At 35.1% G+C, this 15,314-nt stretch overlaps 1 protein-coding gene across 1 annotated transcript in view; it reads left to right on the top strand.

Annotated features, from left to right (window-relative positions):
* The window catches only part of xkr6b (XK, Kell blood group complex subunit-related family, member 6b), a 70,036-nt gene that overhangs the window by 6,143 nt on the left and 48,579 nt on the right, over window positions 1-15,314 (top strand). The window lies entirely within an intron of this gene.

The raw sequence follows: 15,314 nt of genomic DNA, 5'->3' as shown, positions 1-15,314 counted from the left end.
GCTATTTTAAATTGTAAAACAATTTCCACAATGTTATTGTTTTTACTGTATTTTTAATTAATTAAATAAATCCAAATCAAATAAATGCAAAAACATAAAAAAATGTACTGACGTTAATCTTTTGAACAGTTGAATATTTTATTTATTTATTTATTTATTGCAGAATTTTTTTGGACACTTTTTATAAAATAAATGTTGAATGATCTTGTGCATAATATGAGTTAAGAAGATCATATTTCTGATTTGGTGTTGATGAAAAGCTACCTGAGCTTTACTGATGGTGCTGTAGAAGCATCTAAGACAAAAATACTTTGGAAACCCTGTAATCTACTCCTTCCTAACTGTTTTAAGGCACTTCCTCTGCCTCATTCCTTTTCGGTGCTGTCTGTGTAAAATCATTGCTTTGCTGCTCTGTCCTCCCTATCCACTAGTTAAAGTCATAATATGCACTTTCCTCTTCTCTCCCTCGCTGCCTGTTTTCCCTTTTACATAAATCTCCACTTGACCTCCATTTCTGTCAAGGAAACTGGAGCATCTGTCGGCCTTCCCATTATTGGAGACTTTTCCCCCCATGTGTGACGTGTAGAGCAGCCCTCCCTCCACTCTCCAGCACCTCTAGGACGCTCACTGTGTACCCATTCTCTTCTGTTTTGCCCTCTCAGTGTCACACCTCTCACAGGGGCTCGGGTAGGATATATAGTCAGCTACTATATATAGTGGCTGTTTGAGAGCGTTATATAGCGTAGAGTGCTTGGAATGGCAGTTTAAATTGGGTTTAAAGAGCGCAGACAAGTTGTGTATATGCACTTACTGCAGCCTTGAGGAAATATCACAGTAAATGACTAGTTTCAGTGCATACACTCAACAGAAAGCTATTCATTAAAACACAAGGGTCAAAGACATGACACTCATTTTTGTGTCTGCTGTTTAAATGAATAAAAACGCATTTGAAATGCAATTCATGGATACTCTTGACTTGAATACACCTCTTCTATAATAAGCAAAGATTAATTTCTGATATAATATTCAGTTTAATACTTTTTGAGGTCCATAAATGCAGAAATGTCAGGGTGTTACTGATGTCATAATTAAGAAAAAAAAGGCTAATTAAAAGAAATTACTGAGAGGTCACGTGGTCTTAAAAAGAAGACATATTATTGAAGTAATGCCGTTTAAAAGAATATTCTTAAGTGCAGACTAAATGTAATGTTTTTGGACAATTAATGGAATGACATTTACTATTAAATGAAAATGTATTATAGTTTGCAATTAGCTGAACATAAGTGTTCAACACTTGTTTTTGCCCCCATTTTTCATGAGCTGAACTCAAAGATCTAAGACTTTTTCTAGGTACACAAAAGGCCCATTTCTCTCAAATATTGTTCACAAATCTGTCTAAATCTGAGTTAGTGAGCACTTCTCCTTTGCCGAGATAATCCATCCACCTCACATGTTGTGATTAGACAGCATGATCATTGGACAGGTCCGAAAACCAGTCAGTATCTGGTGTGATCACCATTTGCCTCATGCAGTGCAACACATCTCCTTCACATAGAGTTGATCAGGTTGTTGATTGTGGCCTGTGGAATGTTGGTCCACTCCTCTTCAATGGCTGTGCGAAGTTGCTGGATATCCAAAAGCGTTTCAGAGAATTTGGCAGTACATCCAACCGGCCGCACAACTGCAGACCACGTGTAACCACACCAGCCCAGGACCTCCACATCCAACATCTTCACCTCCAAGATCGTCTGAGACCAGCCACCCGGACAGCTGCTGCAACAATCGGTTTGCATAACCAAAGAATTTCTGCTCAAACTGTCAGAAACCGTCTTAGGGAAGCACATCTGCATGCTCGTCGTCCTCATCGGGGTCTCGACCTTACTGCAGTTCGTCATCGTAACCAACTTGAATGGGCAAATGTTCACATTCGATGGCATCTGGCACTTTGGAGAAGTGTCTTCTTCACAGATGAATCCCGGTTTTCACTGTACAGGGCAGATGGCAGACAGCGTGTAAGGCGTCATGTGGGTGAGCGGTTTGCTGATGTCAGCGTGGGGTTATGGTATGGGCAGGCGTATGTTATGGACAACAAACACAGGTGCATTTTTATCGATGGCATTTTGAATGCACAGAGATACTGTGACGAGATCCTGAGGGCCATTGTTGTACCATTCATCCTCATGTTGCAGCATGATAATGCACGGCCATCTGTACACAATTTCTGGAAGCTGAAAACATCCCAGTTCTTGCATGGCCAGCATACTCACCGGACATGTCACCCATTGAGCATGTTTGGGATGCTCCGGATTGCGTATACGACAGCGTGTTCCAGTTCCTGCCAATATCCAGCAACTTCGCACAGCCATTGAAGAGAAGTGTGTTTTTAAATCACAGTTGAAGACACATCTTTTTAGACAAGCTTTCGATACATAGTCACTGACTCGATTGCTGTTTTATGTACATTGGTGTTTCTATTTATTGTTGTCTACTGTGAGTCTTGTTTTTCTCCTGGAAAGCGCCCTGGGCACCTTTTTGGTTGTTGTAAGGCGCTATATAAATAAAATTTGATTGATTTGATTGAGTAGACCAACATTCCACAGGCCACAATTTGCACTGTTGCACTGTGCGAGGCAAATGGTGGTCACACCAGATACTGACTGGGTTTTGGACCCCCCCAAGACAGTAAAACTGCACATTTTAGAGTGGCTTTTTATTGTGGCCAGCCTAAGGCACACCTGTGCAATGATCATGCTGTCTAATCAGCATCTTGATATGCCACACCTGTGAGGTGAATGGATTATCTCGGCAAAGGAGAAGTGCACACTAACACAGATTTAGCCAGATTTGTGAACAATATTTGAGAGAAATGGGCCTTTTGTGTATATAGAAAAAGTCTTAGATCTTTGAGTTCTGCTCATGAAAAATGGGGGCAAAAACAAAAGTGTTCCATTTATAATTTTGGTCAGTGTACATATATATATGATTTTTTATATGCTTTATTTATATATATTTTAAATATATATATAACGTTGAAACATGTTTTTATGACATTTTAATGACATTTTTTGCGACTAAATGATGTGTATTTTTGTAAATATTTATATCTATATAATATACATTTGTGTGTGTGTATATATATATATATATATATATATAATTTTTTTTTTTTTTTTTCAAATGCCAAACTGACATTTTTTGGCATCTAATTCATGACAATTGTAGAAAATACTTTTTACCTTAAAAAGTATATTTAAAATCATGTTGCTCAAATGCTAAACCATTAAACCACGACATTTTTAGTCATTAAATCATAACTATTTTTGAAATTGGCCTAAAAAAAAAAAAAGAAAACAACAGAAATATAAAAGTACACTTTTGATAACTTGAATTAAACTAGAATTTACAATGTTTTTTCTTCTTCTTTATCGTGGACACTCATACTGTCATTGACCCACAAACATTCAAACAGATACAAATAGCCTGGTTTCTAGTGCTGGGTAGTAAAAAGAGGTGCCTTTGTAAGCGCTTCTTACGGTGCCACTTTATTGTTCAACTGCCTTCTCAAGAGCTTCATACGAGTAAACAGCCTTACAGTTTAGCGAGTACTGAAGACCAAGCAGCGAGTGGGCTAATCAATGCGTTACACTGCTGACATGTCCTCAGATGTGCTTACAGTAAACACTACTCGGCTGTTATTCACAGCGACCTTGCAAGCATTGTAGAACGCTCTCAGCGAGAGTCTGGGCCTCCTCAAAGACCAGCCACACTCCATGAATTCATTTACACACACAAACACCGGCTCGCCAGAATATATGATTGTATCGTAGAGATCTGCTGTGGAGTCTGCATGCATATGTATGTAATATATGTTGTAGGTAAGCCAGTGAGTGTGATAAATTGTCACAGCTTGCTTGCTAAGGACATTGGGGTGACATGATGCAGTCATGCTGGATTCAGTCCAGCTGACAAAAGCCAAATGCACAATGTAATGTTATGACTAATTGGTGAGTGTTTGCGCTTGTTGGCGTGTTGGTGTGAAGACCATACTGAGTAATTTATGTGGGTTTCTATCGTCTTGGCAGTAAATTCTAATGACTAATTTGTGAGTGTGTTTACAGATTGGACCACAGAGCTCTGTGAATAATCTGAATGTGTTTGATCACACCAGCTGGGTTTACGACTATGATTTTGACCGTATGTACAATGGAGTATTTATTTATGTTTGTGTTTTTAAATGTATACTACTGTTACGCATGTTTATTAACCAGTGCTTTCTGACTTCTGCTGTTTACCTTGTTTAAGGTAAAGTAATATTGTGATATTGTGGGGCAGTTTACCCAAAAATGAAAATTCTGTCAACAATTACTCAACCTCATGTTGTTCCAAATCCATAAGACTTTTGTTCATCTTCAAAACACAAATTAAGATATTTTTGATAAAATCCGAGAGCTTTCTGACCCTGCATAGACAGCAACACAACTGACACGTTCAAGGCCCAAAAAGGTTGTAAGGACATTATTAAAATAGTCCATGTCACATTGGTGGTTTAACAGTAATGTTATGAAGCTACGAGAATACTTTTTGTGCTTAGAGAAAACCAAAATTATGACTTTACTTAATAATTCCTTATCTTTGTTGTCAGTCTTCGATGTGTTTACATTTATAATTACAGAAAACTTCTATCTCGAGTATCTATCTCAGTTTTCACACAAAAAAAAAATATTTTTTTTTAGTAGCAAATCAGCATATTAGAATGATTTCTGAAGGATCTTGTGACGATGAAGACTGGAGTAATGATGCTGAAAATTCAGCCTTGAATCACAGGAATAAGTTAAATTTTGAAACATATTAAAATAGAAAAACAGTTATTTTAAAAGTATTCAATAAAATACAGTAAAAACAGTATTGTTGTAAAATATTACTGAAATAAAACATTTAAAATACCAGTCAAAAGTTTTTGAACAGTAAGATTTTACATTTTTAAAGAGAAGTCTCTTCTCTTCCACCAAGTCTGCATTTATTTGGTCCAAAATACAGCAAAAGCAGTAATATTGTTAAATATTTTACTATTTAAAATAACTGCTTTCTATTTCATCATTTCATTTATTTATTCTCTTTTCATGGTCATACAACACAAAATACCACAACAATCCAACAACACAACCAAAAATACAATCCATGACAAAAAGAACAGGAGTAGGATGAAGAAAAAAATCTTATAAACTCCTACCCCATTCTAGTATTATAAAATTTACAAATTAAATTAGATGACCTCACAGACATGAAGAGAAAAGGAAAAATCCTTCCAATATTATTAATTAACTTACACAACGTTAAACAAACAAAAACAACAATTTTACAATAATAATAATTCTGACAACAAAGAAAAAAGATAAAAAGAAAAGAAAAACAACAACAAAAACAACATTAATCCTCATCTCTATACAACTGAAATATCTTCTGTTTATACTTATATTTAAATCGAAAAATATCTGAACAACATTTTAGATCATTTTCCAATAAATTCCATCTTTTCACACCAGAAACTGAGACACACATTTGTTTGAGAGTATTTCCAGCAAAAGGTTGTTTAAAATCATTATTTCTTCTACTTGTCTCACTATTCACAGTAAAAAGGGTTTGCAATCCATCCGGTAACATACAATATTTTGCTTTATAAACTACTAATAAAGTTTGCAAAGAGACCAAATCCCTCAATTTGAGTAGTCCTGACCTCAAAAACAATCTTGTGGTATGTTCTCTTGGAGCAACTCTATTAATTATTCTTATGGCCCTTTTTTGCAAAATAAATAAGGGCATTAAATTAGTAAAATATGAATTACCCCATACCTCCAAACAATACATCAAATATGGCAAAATAAACGAACAATATAGGATTCTCATTGCCTTATAATTTAACATAAACTTTACTTTACTCAAAACAGCAATATTTTTACAAATTTTATTTCTTACATAAGCTATGTGTGACTTCCATTTAAATTTTTCATCAATGAATACTCCTAAAAACTTAAATTCTGACACTCTCTCAATAATTATTCCATTTAAAGTCAAACAAACATTATCAGGGCATTTTTGATTTGTAAACAACATAAATTTTGTTTTACTTAAATTTAACGATAATTTATTTTTATTAAACCATTTCTGAAGTACAATCAATTCCTGTTCAATAGTTTTAAGTAATATTTTTAAGTTCTTCCCCCGATGCAAAAAAATTTGTATCATCCGCAAAAAGAACAAAACGTAAATTTGAATATGTTTTAAAATGTTTTAAAATGTAATGTATTTCTGTGATCAAAGCTACATTTTCAGCATCATTACTCCAGTCTACAGTGTCACATGATCCTTCGGAAATCATTCTAATGTGCAATATTAAATCAATATTTAAAACAGTTGAGTACATTTATTTCAGTATTCTTTAATGAATAGAAAGGTCCAAAGAGCCGCATTTATCTGAAATAAAAAGTTTTTGTAACATAATACACTATACCCTTCAAAACCTTGGATTCAGTATCATATTTAATTTTCAATTTTCAATTTTTTGGGGGGGGGAAAATGATAGAAATTAATACTTTTATTTAGTAAGGATGCTTTAAATTGGTCAAAAGTAATGATGAAGACATTTATAATGTTACAAAAGATTCTATTTCAGATAAATGCTGTTCTTATGAACTTTCTATTCATCAAAGAAACCTGAAAAAATGCTACTCTGCTGTTTTTAACATAATAATAATAATAATAAATGTTTTTGAGCAGCAAATCAGAATATTAAAATGATTTCTGAAGGATCATGTGACTGGAGTAATGATGCTAAAAATTCTACTTTGAAATCACATGAATAAATTACATTGTAAAATATATTCAAATAAAAAAATAGTTGTTTTACATAGTAAAAATATTTCAAAATTGTTTTTTTCTGTGCTTTGGATCAAATAAATGCAGGCTTGGTGAGCAGAAGACACTTTTAAAAAAAACATTAAAAATCTTACTGTTCGAAAACTTTTGACTGGTAGTGTATATGAATATTTTAAAAAATATATATTTATACATATAACATTATATAAATAAACTTGCGTTCAAATGTAATAGTTTGTTACTGAAAGGATTAAATGTTTTTTCCTCTTTGTAACTGACAGTCATTGGTAGCATCTATCTCTTATCTTATCACTCAATGTGTATGTGATGACAGACGGATGAGTCCCCTGAGGCCTGAGAGAGAGAGACAACCATCAGCTTGTGCATCCACCAGTCAGCCATTAACCATTAGCCATCACACGATGACCCACAGCTGCCCCTCCAAACACACACACTTATACACACTCACACTGGCGTACATGTACAGGTGTACACACAGTTTTGTTCACTGTACGATGCTTTTGGGAATCCACAATCTATGAATAAAACCTTGAGGTTCCAAAAGATCATCAGAAATTCTGTTTCTTCAACACAGCATTCATCCACTTACATAATTATTTGCACAATGCTTGTAAAAGTCAGTGGGACAGAGGACAGCAATTCAGACGTCCTTGCAGTCTTTCATTTCTATCCTCAGCTTATAAACATAAATCTTCTCCTTCGCTATGAGAACATGTGAAGCAAAATTTGAACAGTGAGCGGCTTAAAACAAGTATTAAATCTTATAGACGGCTGAGAGTAAGCAGTTTTACATGTTCTACATGTCTAATACGAGCATCTGGTGTTAAATCAGGAAAAATATTGAATATTTTCATAGCAATCCTGTTATTCCGAGAATCCTATCTATGACTGCTGGTATTTTTACATTATGCAAGAAAACAAAGAAAGGCCTCACTCTCTTTGTGACCTGACTGAGACGAGTGACTGTTTGTAAAATGCACTTGATGTAGTGTGTTAAGTGCTGATTTATTTAGCCACGATGAAAGTGTGCTATTTATATACAGCCAGGAAGAAAGAATCTCTGATTGTAATTCAGATGATAAGAAGTTTGCTGCAGGCTGTCAGGATAAAATGAGCAGCTGTACTGCTGTTGTGTTATTGCAGAATTTTTAACAGTTTTCTATCTAGGTTTGAGCTTGATGTCTGCTATGGAGAGTTTTGAGATGTCTTGATGCAGATCAGTCACCTTTGACCTCAGGGCTGTGTGGATATGGACTGGTTGAGGTTGCATGTATCATGAATCTCCATGCTGACATTCTTTTCAAATTACTGTAGAATGAGTGTTTATTACAGCAGTTGAATGCTTGACAAACAGACCCATACCATTATTTCTCCTCCACCAAACTTTACAGTTGGCACAATACAGCCTGGCAGGTTATGTTCTCCTGGAATCCGCCAAATCCATGCTCAACCATCAGACTGTCAAACAGAGAAGTGTGATTTGTCACTCCACAGAACGGGGTTCCACTGCTCCAGAGTCTAGTGTCGGGGTTTACACCACTCCATCTGACATTTGGCATTGTACTTGGTGATGTGAAGCTTGCATGCATCTGCTGATACATGCAACCCATTCCATTTATAAAAAAATAATAATAATGTTTGGTGATATCCAGTATTTAAAAATGCTGGATATCATTGGATAAAAAAGTAGCAAAAATGCTACTGATCAGCAGCTGATCTGTAGGCACAACTCATCAAGGCAGCGTGATTATAAAGTGATATTGCTTTTGTGCAAAAGTTTAAAAAAAATAAGCAGTTAGTATTGAGTAACTCATATTTTAGGCTCAATGTTGACAGTTTTGTGTCTTTTTTTGCTTCACCAATGAAAATAGAGAAAGCCTTAGAAAAAGTAACAATTGCAGTAGTGAGTCATTGTTTTAAACAAATCGTTTACATGAATTCAGTAGCTGTTTCTATCATCCTGTTTTTATGCACGTTTTGTGAAATGTATGGAAGCAAAAATGTATTTTCTCGCACTTCCGAGTTTACATCTCACAATTCTGATTTTTTTCGTCAGAACTGCATGATACAAACTTGCAATTCTGACTTTTTCTCAGAATTGTGAGACATAAACTCACAATTGTAAGTTATAAAGTCAGAATTGTGAGATATAAACTCGCAAATCCGACTTTTTCTCAGAATTGCGTGATATAAACTAGCAATTGTTATAAAGTCAAAATCGCAAGGCATGAAGTCACAATTCTGAGAAAAAAAGTCATAATTATGAGATGTAGTCAAATTTTTGACCAATTTTGAGGGGAAAAAAGAAGAAAAAAGAAGAAAAAAGACTGATATGTTCTCAGAATTATGAGAATTGTGAGATATAAACTTCCAACTCTGAGAAAAAAGTTAATATTGCAAGATATAAACTCACAATTCTGAGAAAAAGTCAAAATTGTAAAATTGCTACAAAAAAAAGGCAGAATTGCGAGACGCAAACTTACATTTGCGCGAAAAAAAGGTAAGATTCTGAGTTTATTTCTTGCAATTCTGAGAAAAAAGCCAGAATTATGAGTTTGTATCATAGGTCAGAAAAAAACTTTTTTTAATGCACGACGTAGAGGCTAAGAATGGTTTGCCTCCGCAAAGTGCATTTAAAATCCTTTAATGCACGACAAGCCGTTGATTATTCCGCTTATTCCATAGTCATTTGCCAAGTTATAGACAAGTTAAAAGTAGCATTGCTCTTTGCAGCACAATATTTGACCGAATGGGTCAAAAAGACGGTTATTTTCGTTAGTTATGACACGTAGCTCTAGCATTCTGCCCGCTTAAAACCAGACACAGAAATTAAATAGTGCGGTAAGATCACATTTATTTGAATTAATTATAGCATTTATTTCAGTAACGACCGAGAGAGAGGGCGAAGGCGAGAGAGAGAGAAAGAGAGATGACATTTGTGTGTGTGTGTGTGTGTACCTGCCTGCATGCTGTGTGTCTGCGCGTCTCTCTCTATAAACAATGAGTTTATTCAAAAACAGGTTTTATTACCTTGTCGCTGAGAAATATAATGTAGTGATCTAGTATCTAGGCTATTTTATTAATGAGTATTGCGGGGAAGCACTGACAACAAGTTTATATATGTGCGCAGCGCATTAATATAGAACGGTGATTAGACTGACTTGGAACTACCTGTGCATTAAACGGTTTTACCGCATACCTGCCAGCCAATCAGAATCCTGTATCCAGACATTCCATGGAATAATCACAAATGTTTCATGCGATATTCCAATTTTGCATGTTAAAATTTGCAACTTTGGATGGAAACCCAGCTACTGAATCACTTGTCGCCACGTACTTGGCATAACAAAGTAACTTGCAGAAAGAGTCACCAAATAAAATCTCCACCAAAAGTCCAACATACTGGACTTTTACTTCAATTTATGCATACACAAATGTGGGAGACCGAAACCCCAAACTTATGTGAATTTTGCTGTGTTTAAATTCAAGTTTAATTTGAATTCATATCACGTAAAGACAATATTATAGAAGAACGACCAATGATCAAGTCATGATCTCTTAGCTAATTTTAAAAGATCACAAACTGTGATCTAGTAGGTTTGCAGCACTGCAGTAAATTGGAGTAGATTGTATACTTTTACATTTTGAATATCAGTCTACTGTGATTGTCACCTAAAGAGTTTCTACAGTAAGACAGTACTTGACTAACATTACTTGACCAATAAACATTGGAAATACTTAAGTAACAATACTTGAGGACTACACAATAATGCCATCTTCCACTGGAACTTCCAGTGACTTCTCTCTGGATTGAACTAATTCCCACCCTACATTTTTTATTTTTTGATAATCTGTTAATCTGATTATCTGTACATTGCAATATGGAAAAAAGATCTGTCGCTGCTTCTGTTATATTGCAAGAGCTTCTGAGCCGCCTGATTTCACCGAAAGCTACTGAATCAAGAGACTTGTGTTCGAAACGCTCTCCTTCCCCCTGCAATGGGGTGGACTAACCCTTTTTTGATAGCGCATTAAATCTGAAGCAATGCCCCCCTGCTAAAACTGACCTAGTTTTAATGGAGAGCATTGCAGTGACCATTCAAGCTCATAGTGCTTAAATGTAATGCCCTACAACCATACTCACTGCTCTCCACTCATGTGTACTAACTCTTGCCAGAAGCTTCCTCTCTTTCTTCTCTTGCCCAGATCTCACTGGATCACACTATTTTTGCTAGTGCATTTCTTTTGAGCTGTTTTTATTTCTTTTCTTCCAGTCTGTGTATTCATAGGGGAGACATGAGGCTTTCCCAGTTTTTTTTTTGTTATTGTTGCTCTTGAATGTAATCTCACACATTCCCAGATGTTGACATGGTGCAGCAGCCAAGACTGTGGGAGGAAGTCCTCATGCTAAATCCTTATGTATCATAATACATTATAAGGACAGTTCACCTCAAAAAATGATTAAAATAACCCTGTACAGGTTTCAGATGACATTTTAGTACGTAAATGATAACATAATTATCATTCTTGGTTGAACTTTATATAATTATCTTCATAAAATCTCTTACTTCTCACACAATGCCTGCTGAAAATCACCCATGAGTGTGAAGATTACTGTCAGGAGGCTATTTACTTAACCTTAATACTTGCTGCTATGACACCTCCTCCACTTCCTCCACCTCCTCTTTCGTTCTCCTTTTTTCATTTCCTGTCAAACGAGCATGCAGACTCTTACACGTACAAACTCTCATCCCGTGTTTTATTCCTCACTGCCTTCACTCTCCCCCTCCCTGTGCTTGTTTCTAGCGGGTGCTGTGAGGCGATGACAGTTGTATTAGCAGTCGATTGCGAGGTCACTCTCGCTCAGCTCCACTGAGACACGGCGCTACAGCAGAGGAGCAAAGCAGAAACAAGAGCAATGAACAGAGAGAAAGACATATCCAACAACAGACGACTGAATTTTCTCATTGCTAGGATTGTTTTTTCATTATTTCTTGTTGACCAGTTCAAGCATGCTGGTAATTTAATTTGATTACTGGGTCATTGACATGAAATATCATTTTTGTCCTAGTGATGGATGTATTCAAAAACACACTGCAAATGCAATTTGTATAGGCAACCTCTTCTTGTTTTAAATTTCTAAAATAAAATTCATTTTGATATATTTTTTGGGGCATGAGGTCAAAATTGTCAGGATTTTGTCAGGATGGTCAATAAGTTTCTTAAAATATCAGAACATTTTTATAACAAATCAGTATTAGTTCTGGTTGTAAAATGTTATGTGGTGCAATTCCTAATTTTAATTAAATGTAATTCAAATATTAATATTATATATAGTAAAATATTAAAATAGAATATAATGTGGTGCAACACCTATTTTTAATTAAATGAAATTCAAATATAAATATTATATATATTAAAATATTAAAATGAAATATCATGTGGCGCAACTTCTATTTTCAATGAAATATATTTGAAATATAAATATTTTATTTATATATATATATATATATATATATATATATATCAAAAAATTAAAACACAAATATCATGTTATAACTCCTAAATTATATTAAATATAATTGAAATATAAATATTATATATATTAAATATTAAAATAAAATGTCATGTGGTGCAACTACTAATTTTAAGTAAATGTAATTAAAATATAAATATTATATATTAAAATGTTTTTAAATGTCATGTGGTACAACTCCTAAATTGTATTGCATATAATTGAAATATAGATATTGTAAATATTAAAATAAAATGTTATATGATGCAACTCCTAATTTTAATTAAATGTAATAAAATATAATATTATATATATTATATACATTAAAATATGAAATATTATATTTTATCTTAAATGTAATTTACCTGTGAACACTGTTGTGTAACGAGCACAATTGTGGTTCATTAACAATGATGTGCAGTAAAGTATAGTGTATATGTGTATAATATATACTATATTATTATACATTATTATTATTATTATTCAGGTTGCAATATGATTTATTTAACTGTAAAATATAATTATAAAAGATAAAAAATGCATATTACAAGTGTTATCTTCTGTTTTCAGTTTAGTTTTTTTCAGGATTTAAGGAAAATAAGTAACTTTTTTTTTTTTTTTTAAATCTGTCCTGGGATTTTGTAGTTCAGTGAACAAATTCATGGATCAGGAACACTATATAATAGATGTCTGTCCAGTGTAGAGATTTTTAATTTTAAGTATGAAAGGAATCCAGCTTCTGACTCTCATACAACTTTTATTTTAATAAACTGAAATTGCAGCTGGAGATGCACAGCGTTAGATAATTCCCTTGCTGCAAGCTATTTCATAAAACGATGGGGACAAAATCAGCTGTGACGAAGTCCCCACTGTAAATGACAGTTACGGTAGTTAAACATCTGGGAGGTCTCCTGACATTTCTTTCGGGAATCCTGTAGCTGCACACAACTGCAACACTTTTGGCTGAAGAAACAGCATGTAAATGAGATTCCAGCTGAAGAAGACTGACCTGTCCGTGCTGCCCAGTATAAGGAAAGCTGTGTTAGGGATTCCCCTCATCACTAATGCAGGCCTCAGCTCAAAGTGACTCACATGTAGGTGCCAATCACACCATCAGAGACAGCGAAGCACCCAAAGCTGGCTGCACATCTCCCGACAGAGGAGGACACAGTCTGTTAATCCTACACTATGAATAGACCGATGAAAAGCCTCCTTTGGGATCGCTTGCTCCTTTGGGGAAAGAATTTGAGCCTGAGTTTATGGACTGTTGAATATTTGCAGTACATATTCGACAGATGGTGCAGTTGGGTTGACAGTGGGGCACCTCGTCCTAGTTGAGAATTTCATTTCCCTCAAGATCACTAAAAACTGCTGTTCTAATTCACAATACCTCTTACACGAGTGCATTCACATCCATATAACCTTTATACATATAGCTAATGTGATGCTTTCCACCTTGACAGGTAGGACGTCATTTGCACACGTGTTATACCAGAGGCATGGGCGTCATGCACCAGTTTTACTGAGGCATTTCTGGATCACTTAAAAAAATTTTTTCAACTATAATATAATTATGTATGAGATAAGTTAGTTTAGGCAACCTGGTTCATATCCACAACGTAATTCAAATCTAAATTTAATTTAATAATATAGCTGCAAGCAGCGATTACCGGGGTTCAAGCGCTTAAGGCATTTTAGCTTATAAGGAAAAAGACATTACATATTATTTAGCAAGGCTGTACCCACCTAAATCAATGATTAAAAAGCATTTTTGGCAAATCTAGGTCGTTTACCATAGAAATATGATGTTTATGAGTGTTATAGCACCAGCTGTGGTCTTAACTTTGCATGCATGTTTAGAATCACCTGTTGAATGTGCTCAGTAGGTTTTGTGAAGTTTTGAGTCTTTCTTTATGCTTTATAGGATTTTGTGTAAATTTGGACAGCCCCTTTTCCTACACGACCCGTTACACGTTATAGCTTCCCAAAGAGTAAATTTCAACTTTTTTTGATAATTATTGGCCTAAAGAGTCTAGAAAATTGTACTACAGTGTTTTCCCAGAATGAGCAAAAAACCTAGGATTAGATCGCAAAAGTAGGTTTTTTGACATCATCTCTATAATTTAACAAACAATTTGATTGACAGCAGTGGTTCTAGAGGCAATGAAGGAATGAAGAGTACTATCATACGATATGAATATTGCACGTATTGCACCAGTGGCCGATTTCTTTCAAATCTCTCTCAGACCTTTGGAGCTGTGAGTCGAACAGGCCCACCAGGTTTCATTCCGATCGACCTCCGTTAACCTTGTCTAACGGGTGCTCAGACTTTGTCGGCCAGTGGCGGCCATGTTTATTGAGATAAGCAGATGTCCTTGTAGACACTTATGGCACTTCAAACCAAGACCGTGCACACCCACTTTCATGCTGATAGGACAAATGGTTGCACAGTTATTGTCATTTTTATTTAATTTTTTTTCCTCTTACAGCCCTACCAAGTGGCCAAGCACCACAATTTTTTTCTGTAACCTCAGATTGAGCTCCACCATAAGTGTTTGGTGGAGATATCTCATTCTGTTCAGGAGTTATAGGCATTTTACAAAAATAGCCTGTCCGTTTCAAACATTTTGGTGCCCCTTTGGGATAATTTGGTGCCCCTTTTTTGATAATTGTTGATATTCACTTTCTAAAGAAAATCTTTCTGCACTGGTTTGGCTCCGATTGGGTGAAAAACCTAGGACTAGTTCGCAAAAGTAGGTTTTTCGAAAAATGCAAAATACCCCAAAAATTTGGCCAGGCTCACAATCAATTCTGAGGCGTGCATTTTGTCCGGCGTGAGCCAAGGATTCCAACATCATAAGACACTCGAGCCTGCAACTGACGTTTTAGGAGTTATTTCGTACTT

This window comes from Labeo rohita, chromosome 20 (assembly GCF_022985175.1).
Source record: "Labeo rohita strain BAU-BD-2019 chromosome 20, IGBB_LRoh.1.0, whole genome shotgun sequence".
Classification (NCBI taxonomy): Eukaryota; Metazoa; Chordata; class Actinopteri; order Cypriniformes; family Cyprinidae; genus Labeo; species Labeo rohita.
Note: the sequence above shows the minus strand (reverse complement) of the source record. Positions and strands in the feature narration are given on the sequence as shown.